This window comes from Numida meleagris, chromosome 20 (genome assembly GCF_002078875.1).
Source record: "Numida meleagris isolate 19003 breed g44 Domestic line chromosome 20, NumMel1.0, whole genome shotgun sequence".
In the NCBI taxonomy this organism is placed as follows: Eukaryota; Metazoa; Chordata; class Aves; order Galliformes; family Numididae; genus Numida; species Numida meleagris.
Window position 1 is genome coordinate 2,688,459 of NC_034428.1, and position 17,762 is coordinate 2,706,220.

At 46.0% G+C, this 17,762-nt stretch overlaps 2 long non-coding RNA genes across 13 annotated transcripts in view; one reads left to right on the forward strand and one right to left on the reverse strand.

Annotated features, from left to right (window-relative positions):
- The window catches only part of LOC110408708, a 30,796-nt gene extending 16,699 nt beyond the window's left edge, over nucleotides 1-14,097 (forward strand). For 7 of the 12 annotated variants that reach the window (XR_002444499.1, XR_002444504.1, XR_002444503.1 and 4 more), the window contains 3 exons: nucleotides 3,158-3,294; nucleotides 11,607-12,073; nucleotides 12,835-14,097. This is a non-coding gene — a long non-coding RNA (uncharacterized LOC110408708). The remainder of the gene's footprint in view (nucleotides 1-3,157; nucleotides 3,295-11,606; nucleotides 12,074-12,834) is intronic. The other 5 variants (XR_002444498.1, XR_002444508.1, XR_002444502.1 and 2 more) reach the window with 2 other exon arrangements.
- LOC110408710 overlaps nucleotides 8-17,762 on the reverse strand; it is a 30,868-nt gene continuing 13,113 nt past the window's right edge. Inside the window, exon 3 of the long non-coding RNA XR_002444510.1 lies at nucleotides 8-17,067. This is a non-coding gene — a long non-coding RNA (uncharacterized LOC110408710). The remainder of the gene's footprint in view (nucleotides 17,068-17,762) is intronic.

The window sequence follows — 17,762 nt, forward strand, 5'->3', positions numbered from 1 at the left end:
AACTCTGTATTGTTTCCAAATAAGTCTTTTATTAAATACAGAGTTTAAAAGCTTAACAAAGCATAAACTCTAAGGCATTGAAGCAGCAAGTTCAGTACTAGGTAGGGCATACACATGCATTTATGTGATAGCAGCCAGGGGAACTTTTCTTCCTATTTCCGTGCAGAAAACCTTGGAATGTTTGTCCACACATGTGGATTCTAGTGATTAAAAAAAACAGTGAAAATATTCATCATCGTGATTGCAGCAGTTAGTAAAAGAAATATGTGAACACAGTGTTAAGGACTGTAGTTGTATCCTCAGTCTCTTTGAGAATGTGTTGTACATATTTCCCTTTAAAACCACCTAACCGGGACATTGCGTTGCTTGTTTGTTTTTCGGTATTACCAACTTACCAAGAACCCATTTTATGAAGATGGAGGTAGTTCTTGTTTTCACTTCTTTTAAAGATAACCAGCCAAGGGCAGTGCTGCCGAAAGGTCAGGCTCCTTTCATTTCAAGGAACGCCTGAATTCCAAAGGGACACTTGAGCACCAGAGAGAAACAGAAACGGGAACTTTGATGAGAGACTCCAACTCCTGTGAAATGCAGAGGTGTTGGATGAGGAGAGCACACAGAGGAAAGGAAAACAAGGAATCCAGCAGCTGCAGTTCAGGGATGGCACTGAAAATGTGTAAAATTGTCTAGAGGAGACGCTGCAATATATCAAAGGAAGCAGCAAGTTCCTGTGAAAGAGCTGCACTATGGAAAGGGCTATCACTTGTACCCTGCAAAATGAGACTTGCCAGCATGAGTCACTGCGAGCAGGACACAGATACCATCTGCACTGTCTGAGCAGTGTGGGGCAGGGAGGTTTCCTAATGGGAAATTCCTGACAATTGAGTGAGACTGGGCTGGAGGATAGAGCTGTGCCATCCTTGTTCTCGTGCCTCGGGGTGCTCCTCAGGTGAGGTCGGGAATACATCCTGCTGCGCTGCTCTGAAACCCTGCAGCTGGCACAGCTTATTGCTTGGCTCTCATTAGGGGCAGGACGAATTTTGGCTGGTAGAGAACCAGAGCGCTCTTCAGGAAGTCCGCCTTCCTACTGCATAACTTAACCACATCCCGAACAGAAGATGTGCTGAACCGAGGGCTTTGCAGACCCTTTTTTTAATGACGCTTTTAAGAAGCACTTTTCTAGCGGCATAAAAATTAAGTAGCCCTTATCTGAAGTAGCAGTGTAGTAGCAGGATGTACTGATCTGCTGTTAAGTTCTGCTCATCTAACAAATTATTTCCTAACGGGAGCAGCTGCTTGAGCAGAGAGTGAACTCAGATGGCAAAATGGCCTAAATTCACTCAGAGAAATGTCTTAAGCACCTTTCTGCTTTCAGCTTTCTGTGCTGAGCACAGGAGCACTCAGCCCCAGCTGAGCTCACTCTGTCCTGGGCAATGCCGGCCTCTGCCCCAGTGGGTTGTTTTCCTGAAGGAAGGCTTTCTCATTGCCATTGGGTTGGTACAGCTCTGCCCATCGCATTTCAGAGAAATCTGATAAGGGGTCCAAAAGTCACCAACGTGCAGTTAGCTGCACAGGAGCCTGCCCTACCTGCCTGCCCTGCCTACGTGCTCACCGCCTGCTCTTTGACTTTCCTCATCTCCCGCGTGTGCTTTACAGCACATCTTGGCTGCTAACAGAAGCAGTGCGTGTGGATGAGCTTTCAGCACAAGCCCAGGCTCAGCGAGAAGGCCCGGGCACCAAACCTCCTTGGTTCTTCTGACAGAAGCCAGCTTTTCCCTCCGTGTTTCTGTCAAGATGAAGACTTTTGCCGATGCGATTGACGGCATTACCAGACAGTATTAGACAGAAATAGCTAGATCTAACTTTGCCTGGTAAGACAGCAATCAGCAGGCTAAAGGAAACCAACAGGAAAGCACTTCTTTCAGCTCCAGGACTACAGTGATGGGGCGGGGAAAGGCCGAGGGCCTCTCCCATAGACACATCAGTAACCAGTAAATATTTAACTTGAAATACAGGCAGTACAATCGTGAGAACGCCACTGTTTGCAGTTCGCTGGCATGAGAACTAAAACATACTGTAAAGAACTTGCTTAACTTACCCCCGGCTCCATCCTCCACATCCACGTTGCTGTGAAATGCTTGCTTGCCATCCCCGTGTGCTGCAGCTCCATCACCCAGCAGGGATGCAGATGTGGTTCAGCTGCCCCCCACAGCTGTGTGCTCATCGATACTGAACCCCCAGCCCGAGTGAAGCCTAATGCAGACTGGGTCTTAGCTCTTCTAGCGCAGTGAGCATCAGTTCTGCCCGTGGAATTGCTCTGCTATGAGACTGAGCTAAGCAAGCTGAATGTCGGTGGGAGAAGGGGAGGGAGGGAAAGATACTGAGGCCGAGGGGATTTCGCTGGGTTGCTCCTGACTCCCATGACTCACTGTTCTCGCCCTGATAAGGCTGAGTGGACGCTTTCCTAGGCATAAATCAGCATGAGGGAGGGCAGGGGAATTTCCTTGGTTCCACTGCTTTTTTCCCTTTTTAACTTAAGGTGACATCCCTGTGCATGCCGGGGATGCCCAATTACTGTTATCTTCCTTTTTTATTATTTTTTTTTTTTATTCCATCCAGGGTTAGCATCCATCTCGAGTTTTAAGAAGAGAAGATGGATGGGAGTTGGGTGCGTGCTCCAATTCATCTTATTTAAATGCTTGTTAAAAGCCAATTTGCAGAATCACTCAAATTTCACACCATTTCCTCAATCCCTTGTGAGCCAGTTAATAAGTCACACAGAGGCTAATCACCAAAGAATGCTCCTCTGCTCCCTCCTGCCCTCGTTTTCCTGAGAACTGCAACCTGCAAGGGCAAGAGCACCTCTGTGGGAGCTGCCTTTGGTTCATTTTTCTACTGTTCCTGTATTACGCGGTAGTTTTGGTACGACAGCATCCTGGACAGGGTTGAAAAGGCACTGAGAGTTTTTTTGCTTGCGTGCCACTGGGCTGCTGTACCTGTTTTATCCGGGAAGGAGGGGATTAGCAATAAGCTGAGGATGAGGAAAAGGTTTTAGTGCTGTGATTCAAGCACAGAGCAGTCCCGGGAGCCTGTAGAAAGAGCTGGGGAGAGGAGCATGTGGTCCAAGCTTGTGTGTAATGTTCCCCTATGTTTCTTACAGAAAGGAGCTGAAAACCAATGGGCGCAATTCTGAAAAACCAGCACCAGGTCTGTGCGCTATCCCACACCAGAGCGGGTCCCCAGGAACCCCAAAACTTGATGTTCTTTGAGAAATGCACCAACGCTCCTTGTGTAAGGGTGAGTCTCAGCTCGTACAGTGGCCTGTTAATGAGTCCTGCCTTGAATTCTTATTCTCTGGAGGTAGGCCGTGCCCAAATTTTCATTCGGATTTGGATGAAGTCAAAGTTACTGGTTTGTTAACTCTACTGCTCTAGATCATCATCTTCCAAAGGAAATCAATGCTTTAAATGTGGAATAGAACTGGGATATGATCCTAAGGTCCAGGCAGCTCCAGACTTTAGGTTGACCTTCTCTCTGAGCTGCGTGCAGACTGAATTTCATTTTTTAGTGGCCCCACTCTAGTTGCCCCATCATACCGATACAACTATGGATGTCGAGGCAGGACCCAAGCAGAGATGCGAGGCTGCACATCAGCACGTGTTCATGCAGCACCATTAACTCGCACTGGCTGGGGAGCTGGCATGTTCATGTTCTGCATTCAGTACTTGTTCCTTGCCTGGGTTAAATTGCTTTGTTTCTTAATGGAATGATTAGAGCGATTAACCCACCTGCTCCATATGCTGCCAGCGCTGCCTGCAACAGGGCAGGTTAGAAGGTTGAAAGTTCACAGGCTGTTCAGCCATGGAGGTAATTGAACTGTAATTGGGAAGAACGACCTTTACCACCAGCATCCTGCCCTGAGCGCCTCTCACGGCCAAGCACGGCAAGCTACCAGCAAATCTTTCAGCCCCCTGGGCAAGAGCTGGGCCATACAAATACCCAGTAGCCCTAACCCCACCGTTTGGAGGGATTGTGCAGTGCTGTGCTTCTGAGAAGGCGTGCATTTGTGTGCTAGAGCTAGCATGCACCTCACCTTCTTTACTGCAGTAGGAATGCCTAGCAGGGTGGTTTCCAGCAGCTTCTTTATCATAACTATTTGCGATCATAACGATTTGCTATGCCTAAAAATACTCATTAATACGATAGCCAACATCCTTACCCTCTTGGCCAAATGTTCCAATTCGGCCTAAATCGTGGCACAGTGTCTTTCTCTGAGAACTCCTCCTGACGCATGGTGTTGTTTGGTTCACCCTTTAAACATCGTTACCAGACAGTGTTAGAATAGATCCAAGAAATCCAGCACTGTCTAGTAAGATGCCCACAGAGGACCATCGTCTGTCCAGCAGCTGGAGAAATGGAGCATCTATTTTAATGAGTCCACATTCTTCAGGATGTCAGTGGCCCGTAAAAACTAATGGAAGTGGCTTGAGAAAGATTGTCTTACATCACCGGGCATGTCAATAATTTACCAGATATGGGATGGGCAGAAGGAAGACGTTTGGTGCTGAAAGATAATTTGAAGTTCGTGGTGGATTTCAGGAGACAAAGATGATACAGAAAGTTGATGTACTGAAAATCTAAAATAGAAACACAAGATTAGGTTCTATTTCAGTACAAGGTAAGAGAAGGAAGATTTCCTTCCTTTGGTTTCTAGGTTTCCTCATTCCCTTCTCCCTTTTGATTCACAGAAGTACCAGCACTCTGAGTCTTTCCAATCAATTAAAACAACAAACTGAAATCTGGTGTACAAACAAATCAGCACTAAGAAGGGCACAAAAATGTGTCAGAGATAACCCAGCATTTAATACAGTTCACTGACATTACTTTATTGTACAGCTGGAGTTGAAGGGTCGCAGACGAATTTGAATCTTAAATCAAAGTGACAGGGGACCTAGGTGTGCAGTTGTTGGTAATGTAATTAAGCATAATGAATGCTAATGACGAAGATGAAGGGTAGCTGCCTGCTTTGCTTCATTTTATCTTTTCCAGAGGTTTGCTGTAGAAATCTAGCCCAGTTCTGAGCCACGAGGCGTTCTGTTAGCTAAGAGCTCTGTGCCATGGTAGGGATGCTGGGGTTCTGGCTGCCGCTGACCCTCTCTCCATGCAGGAGGGGCAGCAGGGTTTGCTCCTTCCCTGGCCCCTTGGAGCTGGCTGTACCTCTCAGGCACTATGGTTCAGTAGCAGGAGTGCTCTGCTTTGAGCCTCACTGCTCTGCTGCATGCATATTTATCATAGCCCTAAGGTACTCGCAAGTCTTTGTGGCCCTGGCACAGCGTTTCACACGGTAGGTGCAAGCTTTGTATAGGTCTAAACTGTCACGCAACACATCTCACCCAGGCTGTGTGTCTGTGAATGGCTTTGCACTTCTGATGGGCATTCACAGACCAAGCAGCCCTCTGTGCTTAATTAAACACTGCAGTACACCAGGACCCATAAGGAGCCTGGGTTTGTGTGTGGGGCTGCTGTGTTCTGGAGTGTTTCCTACCTGCCAGGGACACTGACACACCTGCCCACAGCACCCCGTGCCCGATAAAAGCATCTATCAGCAGCAATATCCCTTCTTGGTGATAGCTTTCAGACTGCACCTCCAGTATCTGATAACTGGAGGAGTAAAGCTTCCTGTATTGCCTTAATTCTCAGAAAGAAACAAAAAGCATCTGTGAACCACTGAAGGCAGCTTTCTTGCAGTAAGTCCTTTTAGACTGAGCTAGTTCTTTCCTAATGACTTTAAGCAGTACCACCAATTTATGGAAAGAAACCCCACGGAGTAAGAATCAGGTCCATGCCACCTTAAAGCACATTGTAGTGTTAGTCCACCAAAATAATGAAAACCATTAGGGGAGAGTGGTGCTTAAGAACAGCCCCACTTTCTCACCAAGAAGTGAGAAATTGGCATTAAAAAGCCATCTGTATAAAAATAAAAAACGTTACTTAAAAGCTGAAGGTTTTAAAACAAGCGGTTTTGCTATTGGAGCTTTCCGCTGGAGGAGAGAAGTCTGGAGGAGCTGATGTGAAAAGGACAGAGCAAATGATAATAGCAAGGCTGAAAAACTAAGCTCCCCTATTGATTTCAGCTGTCTGTTCCTTAAATTATCTTATATTTAGATTAGAAGAACATTTTGATTTGGAGGGAAAACTATAAACTAGAAAACTCAAATGCTAATTTTTGCTAATGTGTTTGCTTTTGTTCTCTGGAAAGCTAACATGGCTTGAAAGTAAATAGAATATAATTGGAGAAGAGCACTTGCATTCGTCTGAATGCTACAATACTCAGCATTTTCATTTGAATGTATTCTGTCATTGCAATATCAAACACGTGCTATGCTCTATATTCTGCACGATTTTCTGTTCCCATGCTCACTCTGGGATTATTTCATAATTCTACAGGAAGGAGACTTTCTTCTATTTGCTTTTACCCTTCATTCTGTAACCTGAAGCATTTCATGATAAATTTGTCAAATCTCCCCAAGCAAAGGTGGTCAGTCAGGCTTGGGTTTCTCTATTGGCCACTGACCTCTGCTTCCAAATTCGCTGTTGAACTTTTCCACGTTGTACACGAAACACCATAATCATCATTACCAGGCAGTATTAGAAAAACAGAAAACATCCAATGCTGCCCAGTAAGATGGTAATGGCATCTCAGGATCATGGTCTACAAGCAGCAGATATAGCACAAGCTAGAAAGCCTCGCTGTTTGGAGAAGAAAAAAAGAGAAAGGAAAAACAAAAAAAAAGGAATACAACCTATAGCTGTCCTTCCCTTGAGATTTCCTCAGTTATCAACTGCTGTCACTTACCACGAAGAGTCCTTACTTCTATTTCCACCTAATGGCACGCACTCAGCAGCTGCGAACTGTGGCAAGATGGCATTTGAGGGATGGGCAGTTACAGCCCTACCTGCTACAGTAAATTTAAAATGTGGGGAGAAGCAAAATCCAGGAAGCAATGCAGCACCTTTACAGACTCAGGCATAATAACTCTTACCTTTCTTCCAGTACCTCCAACCATGCAAGCTTTATCTACGTTTTTATTACGCAATTAACATTTGCTGATTCTTTCAGTCATCTTTTAATCAGATTTGTTTTTCTTCGGAAATCCAAAGACCTTACAGAGCGCGGTTATTACAAGGAAACCACGTTGTTTTAAACGCTGAGAGGGCTTCAGTCCTCTCCCTGTTCACAAGGCTTTTGTAGAGTAGATTTTTACAATATTGATGCGTGATGTTAAAAGCACACACCGAGTTCTCAAAATCTCTGCGGCAGCCAGGCACATGACTACAGCTTTTTCAGCACAAAGAGGCTCGGCGTTGGCATTGAATACCTTTGCAAAGCCAAGACTAACACACCGTCCATGGTGTTCTGAAGCTTGCTGGAAATCTCAAAGCCTCAGGAAGGTCAGAGCCCTTCCCAACCTCTCAGCAGCACTGCGGCCATTGAACAGCGGGACTGAAAGGTGGTGGAGATAAAGTGAAAAACAGCTGGACCGAAACGTGATGAAATGATACAAGAAGCCACTGATGCAACTGGAATCTCACCAGTTTAAGGCACGTCCGTCTGCCACGTCTTTCTGCACGTCACCTGACATTACTGATGGGTCACTACACTGTAAGTCCTTTAACACTGCCTCAAGATTCACTTAAGAGAAAGACAAGTCAAAGTCAGATGCAAACAAGTTGCATTACGAGAGCTTTTACCTGAGACTGCCGTGCACAACTTTTCAGGTCTTGTACTGCGGGCCGTGCCCCAGTATTGGCATTTAAATATAATTACACCCGTGGTTCCCCCATCCATTTTGACTTCCTAGGAATAACAAAAAAGATTGCTGCCAAAAAATTTGGGGAACGGAGGGAGGGTTGGAGTCACTTTTGCATGTTGTGCTTGTTTTTCTTCTGTTATTTCTAACAAGACTGCACTGAACCCCACTGGCCCGTTGCTGTTAGGTAAGTATCAGGAAAGGTAAAGCTTCCCTGAGGCAGCTAGCAAACAGATGTGCTCCTCGTAACCATTAGAAAAGAAAGTGTCTTTTCTGCTTCCATAACACGGTATGGAGAAAGTCAACAAGAAGAACCGAACAATAGCTCTTTGTCTGAAGTAGCCTACATGCTCGATGTGATAGTTAGAATGGAGGATTTCCAGACAACAAAACCTCAGGCTGTGTTAACAGATCTGGTTGCTATGTATCAAAACCGTGCTTGCTTGATATTAGAGCAAAAATTTTCTGGAGTGCAGTTTAGAGAACTTACATGGTGCTTGGTTACAATTAGGGGAAAAATACTCAATTGCATTGATTTCATAAACTACTCAGAGAAGAGAGGTGATGGATCCTCAGACCCAGAGCTCCTAGCAAATACAGATGTGCGCTATGATGTGATATATCTTATTGCATCAGAGGGGGAGTGTGGAATCACATATTTGAATTTACACACCTATCGTGAGACGAGAAGTGGCAAGAGCTGCATCCTTGCAGATTGTCTGCGCTCCGCTGGAAAAGGCCCTGAGCCACCCCTCTCCCTCTGCATCAGGCTTCAGGGCCTTTACCAGCCTCACTTTGTATTTCTGATGCCATCTCATGATGCCATTAGGACAACGTAAGTCAATCACCATCTTGTCTATGATGCTCTGGGAATCAACTCAGCAGGAAAGGACACTGGCATGATCCTCGGTGGATCTCTCCCAAGCCCATTTCTTACAACTGAAACCTTTCAACAATCTGAGAGGCGTTACACTGAGCAAGACGCATGTTCAAGCCAGAAGACACGTACATCAATGCCATGAAAGAGTTCCTCAAAAGTATGAAATCCAAATCTTGACAAGAGATTCACCAGGGCAGCTCTTTGTGTACCCAGACCAAACCGGTGCCCACGGTACCTGGTGAGCAGCATTACATCAGCTCTTCACATCCCTCCTGCTCACCAGAGATGGAGAGCATCCAGAATGAAGAGAGGTGGTTCTCTCCACAGCAGGTGTAAACAAAGAGGAAAGTCAGGAGGGACAAGAAATGAGGAATTTTTTCAGGGCCACTTCTTTTAAAGCCTTTTTCACCCTCCTGACTTTGACACGTTTCCCAATAAGGGAAAAAACTCCTTGAGGCCAAACTAGCTCTAAGCTTATCTCCAGCTCTCACTAGAACTGCCCTTTCACTAATGCTGCTCAAAAGGTCAGAGTTGCTTCCATAAAGCAAGGTGAGTGCATTGGATGTGTTCAGGGCTGCAGAAGCAAGGTGTGTGAGGGGGGCAATGGCTGTGCTTCATCAGCAGAGATAGCAGCGAGGTGTTCAGGCACTTCTCCAAGGACCTGGAGAGAACCGTGGCTTTCCCCCTTCATTTAAAGCTCCCTCATTTCTTATCCTCCCTTTTGCAATTGCAAACAAAAGGTTAAGAAATCTGCAAGGGCAGTGCTGCTGCAATTTACCTGTCCTTAAAGAAATGCAACTGGATCAACCAATTCCCTTCACGCATGCTGAAAGACATAATACCAGTCTGGATTACCATGGAAGAGCGAAAAGCCTCAGTCCATTATTTGATTTCCCACTTCTCCTTTTAGGAATGGAAAAATATTTTTTAATTAAAATCCTTTTCTTGACGTGCCAGCTCCTCTACTATTCATTCATGCCACATCAGGAACGTCAGCCTAGAGCAGGATTCAGCTCCCAGTGTATTACTACTAATGGGCAATATTATGCAGCCAGAAGTTGGAGCAGACCTGTAAAGCCATACAGCCCTTCCTGCATGCCTCTTTCACATCTATTCCCTGTTCTCAAAAGTCCTGTGATGCCCTAGACTGGGATCCTGAAAGCCCTCACATTGCATATGTTCTTTGTAAGTTCACCGGCTCAGTTTCCACTAAAAACACAGACTCTGTTTGTATCAAGAGAACACACTGTTGGCATGCTTTGTCAACGTGGCACTTCCAATGGAGCAGCAGACAGCACCTTCCCCATGCATCAACCCATGCTACACCGACGTCCTCAGCAGTCACTCCCACCCCAGACAAACACCTGCAGATTGAGCCAACCAGCAGAACACACCTGGAGTTAAACAGAAAGAAAAACAGCCCACGAAATTCTGCAACCCTGCATAGTGTTCACATATAAGCTGGGCAATGGTAGCATGCCAAGATGACTACTACGAAGGCACATTTTTCTTAGCTGCATAATGTAGTTCTAATACACAGTCCTCATGCCTTGCTCTTGCGTTAATCATTAATCAACCCAGCAATGGCTGGTGAATTTTCTTTTTAAAACTTTTTATCATTGATGACCTACCCATCAGCACTGTGCAGTGGAAATGGGAGGTTTTGTGGGGACACAAAGAAAATCTAACATTGTAGAAGACAAAAATTGTGAAATAATCTCCAAGACCTCCCATTAAAATAACAATGGTCTGCTTGGTTTCCCGAAGAGCTGCCACTAATGGGATACAGAACAAGAGAAGGAGCCTTTGTGTTTTCTTCTGCACAACATTGCATCTATTTAAGTTCTTTTTCTCCTTAGTACCATTGGAGAAACTTTATATAGGAAACAAGTTTCAAAAGTGAATTGTAGAGAACAAGTTCAAAGGAAATATATACTTGGGATTTTATGGCTATATTGGCAGTCAAAGGACCAACATCAATCCTAAGACGGTGTATATCCATAATACCAAAAACTGCTAAAGAGGTTACACAGCTCTTATCATCGTAAGTCTGAGACCCAAAAATTAGCTTTATCGTGGGTTTAGCACCTGGAGTAGCTGCTACAGTAGAAGTTTGATAGCAACAAATAAGAGTTAGGAAAATGATTTTATAAAAAACTGGCTGAAATGGTTCACTGCAATTTTGTGTGATATTTTGAGAAACGCATTTGGGTCTTCACTTCAGCATGTGCCAACCTGTCTGCAGGACAGACAGAACGTTCACAATTCTTTTTCTTTACTACAAGAGCTGCCAGGAATTGGCCGTGGTTGGAATGCACACCGCAGCCTTCTGCTCCAGCCAACACGGTGCTCGCAATGACCAGCTATGGGGCCAGTGCCCCCAAGAGGCACAGCCCAAATTTCAGAGGAATTAGGGATTCCGTAACCAGCTCGAAATACAAAATCCCACACATTTTTTTTCCACCTAGTTCACAAAATAAAACTAGTTTGTTAGGGACTGATAGCCTACTTCTGCCACACGGTGCTAATAAATTTCAGCTCATTTTTCTTGTCTGCTTTCAGTGAGACTTATTTACTACCTACAGAGCAGGTAAATTGTTCGTATTTACCAAAAAATGGCGCGAGCTATCACACCAGCTTGCTGCTGACGTTACCACTGCCTGCTCAACGAGCGATTCGTGAGAGTTAGGAAAACTTCTTGTTCTGCAGAAGGCAGCACCTGCCTTTAGTTCACTCAAGGCAATGTGGTGACAACTCAAAATTAAATGCTTTGTCTCGAGGGAATAGCACTGACTCTTAATGACAGAAGCAGGGCAAGTCTGAGATGCATCATCAAAAACAAATATATCTCCAAGGCGATTAATCTACCGTATATCCGATATATTGAGAAGTTAATCCTCCCTCCTTCTCCCCAGCAGAGTATTTTCCGGGTGGGCCCGAGCACTTTGGTCGTGCCCAGGATCTTTCAGAAGCAACAGGTCATGAAGAGAAGGAACGAGAAAGGTGGGAGCAGAAGGGAGCGCGGGGGAAGGCGGTCGGAGCCTTACCGTTGTGGACCAGCCAGGCACAAAACGCAAAGCAACGCAGCGCAATCCAAGAAAGGACCCGAAACAAAAATCCAAACCACCACCGAAAAATCCCAAACGCCCCATCTCGATTTTCCGAGTCCTCAACGGCGTGCTTTCTCCGGCTATGCGGTACCCATGAAATATAAAACCACCCTAATGGTCGCCCAGGTTACCGACTTCATTTAGTTAATCATCACCACTATTACCAATGTTCAGGCCTTGAGAAAAAAAGGAAAGAATGACTGAAGAGGAGTGGAAAACAAGGAACTTAAGTGAACCCCACCCCCTTTTTTTTTTTAAACATCGGGAGTAATTAGGTTTGTACCTGCATTACCTTTCTTTCTCCTCCCCTTTTCTGCTTCCTACCGCCTCCCCCACTTGCTCCTCAAAGTTCCCCCAGCCCTAAAACAATGGGGTATCCATTAATCGGGTATCAGATATGCCAGGGGGGACACGGAGGTGCCCGGCTTTGCCCAGGCAGCTGCAGGTCGGGAAAGGAATGCAGCTCCAGTGGGGGGAAAAATTACTTGTTGGTTAACCTGCAGGGTGAGCCTTAATCAATAGGCACGGACGATGAAAAGAACAAAGCATGTGAAACTTAAGCCTTTATATCTCGAGCTCCATCAGATAAAAGCTGTACCTGGAGCTGGAAAGGACAGCCAGGCTTAGCTGGGAGCTTAAACGCATCAGCACGAACCAGGTTGTTTCTGGAGTTTGCTTGGCTCATTGATTGCCATTCCTTCCACCACCACCAAAGATTAAAATAAAAAGTAAGCCTCTAACGCCGACTTATCAGACTCTAATGACACAGCCCTTAAAAGAAAAACTAATTAATGTGAAATGCGCGTCCCGACTGTAAAATGTGATTTCCTCAGGCCACTTTCCCCTGCCCGAAATATGGTAAGGACATTCTAATTAACTTGTTTTGCAAACAAAATATCTAACAAATTAACACCTGATTGCACTCGTTTTATATGTCCAATTTGCATTTTTTGCAATTTGAAATCCCATTATGTGCTTTATTTTGTTAGAAATGTAGAAAATTAGCGCTTCAACCTTTCTCCATTTTTTTTTTCAGATTGAGGACACAAAGAAAACCCTATTTCCTACATGAGCAAACCTCCATACAAAAGGGGAAGCCTAGGAGAGTTTTTACAGCTCTATGGCTATCTCATGGAAGCGATTTCCAAACGCTACCATCAGCTGGCATGTGGTCATACAAGCATATTTTAATGTGCCCTTTCATTCACTTTGGACCTGATTAAATTAAAAGCATTGTTCTGGAGAGGATTTTTCTTTTCTTTCTGAAATGAAGCTTAGCTCAATTTTTACACAGCAGCCTGCACTGGTAAATCTGTGTCAGCAGGTCAGGCCAGCTCTGGGACCTGCAGCCCCTCAGCTCATTCCCTGCACAGAGCAGCACTGCACTTGGTGTTAACAAGGGCAGGAGAAGCACTGAGCCCCTGATCTCTTGGAAACACTGGATGGCATCACTGTATCTGGAGAATAGAGTTTGCTGCTGGCCAGCCCCAGCACTCAGGTGCCAGATTTGTACGTTCTGACTGTTAGCGTTCCTGAAATGTATTAATACAGCCATGATCATAATGGTGAGTGATATAATTATTCTGAGAACTTATTATGCCTTCACCAGGCTCATCGCTTGCTGGGCAGAATGGGAGAAGGAGACAGAATTCAGAATTTAGCTAATACTTTCCCGAATCCTGGCATTTCTGTGCTTTTCTTTGAGTTGCTTCAATTTAGTTACCCGTATGTGGAACGGTGCCTTTTCAGAGCTCAAATTCTCATTCAGTAATGACTTCTAATAACTCAATGATTAAATTCAAATTAATTTTGAGAGCCCTTTAGACACCCACAAGCGAAGGTACTTGCAGAAGTCTTGCACGTACCAACCTCCAGCTCTGCGTGGGCACTGAGCGTCAGGCACAGCCGCAATGCCAGCTAAATTAAAAAAGGGATCTAAACCAATTAAAAGGACTGAAACCGGTACTGAATTTGAAAAGTCAAGAGGGAATGGATAAAAGCTCATATCTGGCTTGGTATTTGTGCATAAACAGGGCATGCAGTTTTTCAGTCGTCATGCAGTTCTCTGAGACTCGAGCAAGCACAAACTAATCTTCTGTCAGAGCAGTCTAGAACAAAACGAAAGCCTCTAACTTTTTCTTTCAAAGGAATGTGATTTAGGCAATATTTGCAATTACAGAGAGAAGATATAGGCAAGAATAAAAACAAAAATCAAGAACTAGCCTCAGTGAAAAGGAGGGGGTAAGTAATCCAGCAGCATTTCATGCAAATTGGACGAATTTTTTCAGAAATTAAAGACCTTTTTGAAACCAGCCGAATCCAGCAGTATTCAATCAGGGCAGGCTCAGGACAAGCCCCATCCCCTGGCTCTGGCTGGCCCAACTCGGCGCCTTGCAGAACCTTCTCGAAGGCCATTTCAGTGGAGGGGTGGAGGGACCGCGTGAGCAAACATTTTCTGCTGACTGCAAAGTGTCTGCAAAGCCAGCCCAGCGCCTCTTCCTGAATCCGGTCGGCTGCGTTACACACGGAGCCTGCTTGCTTACAAAACACCTCTCTCTCCTCATCCAAATTTACCACGTCAACAGCGTCGCCCTCCAGCTGCCAGCCCAACGAGGAGCCAAAAAGGAGCTTTTTTAGGTGCCTCCATCTTCCCGTCTGTGGAAGCAGCCCACGAGCAGGCTCGCACCTCACCAGGCAGCCAAGCGCTTTGTTTTGTCTCCTGCTCCCCGGTGTCCGAGCAGGCAGTGCAAGCAGGGGCTGGTCGGGCTGGCAGCGAGAGCGAGAAGCCCTAATGGTGCTCGTTTGGTCATGCACACACACACGAAAAAGCCTCGGGTAAGAACAGAATAAACAAAACGAACCCAAAATGGCTCCTCCGTGCCATGAGCGGAAAGCGATGAGTGAGGAAGGGCGAGACCTCCCCTTCGCTTCCACCACAGCGAGGTGGTCTGAAAAGTTCCAGATCTCCTTCCTTCACTTCCAGCGCTGAAGCTGAGGAATTAATTCCTGCTCCAAAGAACCCACTAAAACAAGAGGGTCGGGCGTTTTGTGGTTGCAGTAAAATACGTTAAGATGGCAACTGATTTAGAATCTAATTGAAAAATGGCAATCACCACAAAGAAAAGGAGAAGGAGCCCATTAGCGTGCTGCATTTCAAAGGTCACCGTTAGCACTGCCCAAGCTGGGTCCTCGTTGAAATGCAATGCGTCTCTTTGGATGGATCTCCCCAATTTTATACCGTCCCATTTCAGTTGCCGTAAGACTTCTCAGATGGAGTCTTTTTTCCAAGCTCTCCAGGACACCTGGGTGAAACTGGCTTTCCCCCATGGCTCCCTCCTATTTGGTTTCTTGGTTCTGCTCTGCCTGCCCTGACTGGTTTGGCTGGTTGGAAAATGAACGCTGGATTCATGCGCCGCTCCCCCTCCCCCAGAACTGAGCAGACAAAACCTGATCCCGACAACAAAACCCTCTTTAATCCACCTGGGGAGAAAAGGAGGAAGAAAAAAGAGGACAGAGCCCTGCGAAAAAGTGAAGTGGAGAGGACGAACAGAGGTATGAAAAGCACTGAAGAAGTCATGCCGCGTGCTACTCAGATCATTGCTACCACAGTACCTGGACACCGTGGCTTACCAGTACCACGAACACACACACAATTCAAGCAACTTCGGCGCTGAATGCACAGCACCTTTTCCCAAACCAAGATCACCAGCCTTCGAGGGGGCAACCAAAAGGACGCAGTGACCATCGCGGGTGCACGGCGGGGCTTTCGTCTTCCGATCTTCCCCATGTCCTGGAAAAGACGAACTCGGAGCGAGAGGCGTTCGCAGCGAGATTCACACGGAGCGAAGGGAGCAAAAAAAAAAAATAATAATAAAAAATAGAACCGTACCTGAAAAAAACAACGCAACTCAAAGTGCTCTCGGCCTACCGAAATCTAACCGAATTAAAAAATAGAAAATTAAAAAAAAAAAAAAAGAAAGCAAAAAAAAAAAAAAAAAAAGAAAGCAAAAGGATTAAACCACGCGTGGCTTTCTTCGCAGCCCGGAGCTCTGCTGCTTGTTTAAGCTGGAATTGAGAAGAGACGGCGAGTGTCTACGGGCTCGTCTTACATGTAGTCCTTCACCCCTCCCTGCGCAGGTGCATTCCTCGCGCCCAGCCAATCTGCGGCCGCTGGCCCCCAACAGGTGTGTCCTCCGTGGGGAGCGGCCGGCCGGGCCTCAGCCCTGAGCCGAGGCGGCCTCTCCGGGGGCACTCAGCCTCCCCGCTGCTTGTCTCGAACAAAGAATCGATTATTTACCGAGCGTGGGCTCCGATCCGGTGCTCCTGCTCCACCTCACGCTCCTCCCCGGCACCCCGAAGGCTGGCGTGACGCGGAGCCACCGGTTCGGTGCTGAGAAATATTGCAGGGCTGTTCCGTCGGCCGGAATAGAACACCTGTTGAATGAGAAATGTGGTTGTTTCACTGAAACCCACCTCGGTCACCTAACCTGCAACAGCAGTACGTTGCTGGGTTGCTGACTGCTTTCCCGAGTGAAGGATGTAAAGTACACTGGGGCAACATAAGGCACAAAGAGATGCGAGGACTTTCTGTAGGACACAGCCGTGATTTTGCTGGTGAATCCACAAGAGCTGATTATTTCTTTATCTTTGAAAGCAGCGGCTTGGATCCCACCTTTGTTTAGTCTTGGCAAGTGGAATAATTTCAGAAACTAACAAAAGAGTCCGACCAGAACTCCGGTGTCCTGGTGCACAGGCTAGTAAGAGCAGAGGCCTACAGCTGGATTCATAGAACCATGCAATGGCTTCGGTTGGAAGGGACCTTAATGATCATCGAGCTCCAACCAGGGTTGCCAACCACCAGATCAGGCTGCCCAGGGCCCCATCCGACCTGGCCCTGGATTACTACATCCTTTCAGGGCTACTGTGACTGAAAACCCAACAATCTCAGCACACGCCAGCTCAGACTGCTGGTATTCACTCCTGGATAGGTCGGATAGAAATTCCATTCTCGATGCTGAGAAAAATCCCTGTTTCCCCTTCCCTGCACAGAATGCTTCTGGGATGCTGACAAGTGGAGTCTCTTCCACGACATAACCTTGTTTTGAAAGTGTTGAGGGATGTGCAAAAAGGGCTTACACAGAACTGGTGCTCAGCCCTAATCATGATTAGTAACAGCACTTAAAATAACACAAAGCCAAACAGTGACTTACTTTCTATGTAGCTTTTGCAGCCCCTTTCAAGGAAGTTTGCTGTAAATTCTCAGCAGTGTCTTGAAAAAAAAGAAAAACAAGCGAAATGTTTTCTCCTTGTTATGAAGGAAACACTCATATTTCCCATGAAAGATGTAGCTAATGAAACAACACATTATCATGTTAATTAACCCAACTGGCAGAAGAATTCCCCTAAGAAATGACTTATCCTCACAGCTAACTCAAGAGAAACCTTGGAAACCTTTTGTTGCAAAAGACTGATTTCTCCTGCAAGGGTTTCTGCAGTTTGCAGTTTGATTATGCTCTGGGCTGCGCTTCTGAGCACGCTGCCTTTTTCCCTTTCTTCTCTCCCTTGCTAGAGCTGTAGCTTCCAGACACACGTTTTCGCCTGGGACAAGTCTAGCCCACAGCATCTGGAGAAGAAATTTACGCCTGCAGTATCTGATCCTGCGTTTGTGCGCCCTCAGAAGAATTTAAAAGCCAAAGTTAATAAATAGCTTTCCAAATACAGCATTTCAGCCTCCGATTCGTTGGCAGGCGTAGTTAGCATAGATAGCATCTATAATCTATAGGAAACTACCAGCCTCCTCAGCACTGTTCCCCAGTGGGATAAATGCACCGTGACTGGGAGGTGGGACACAGCCCCTGGGGGCATGGCCGAGTTCTGTTAGCAGGTGTGATGCAAACCTGGATCTCACCTCCCCCAGAACAACCAAACCAAATTCACATCTTTCCCCCTCCGTACAGCACGAGC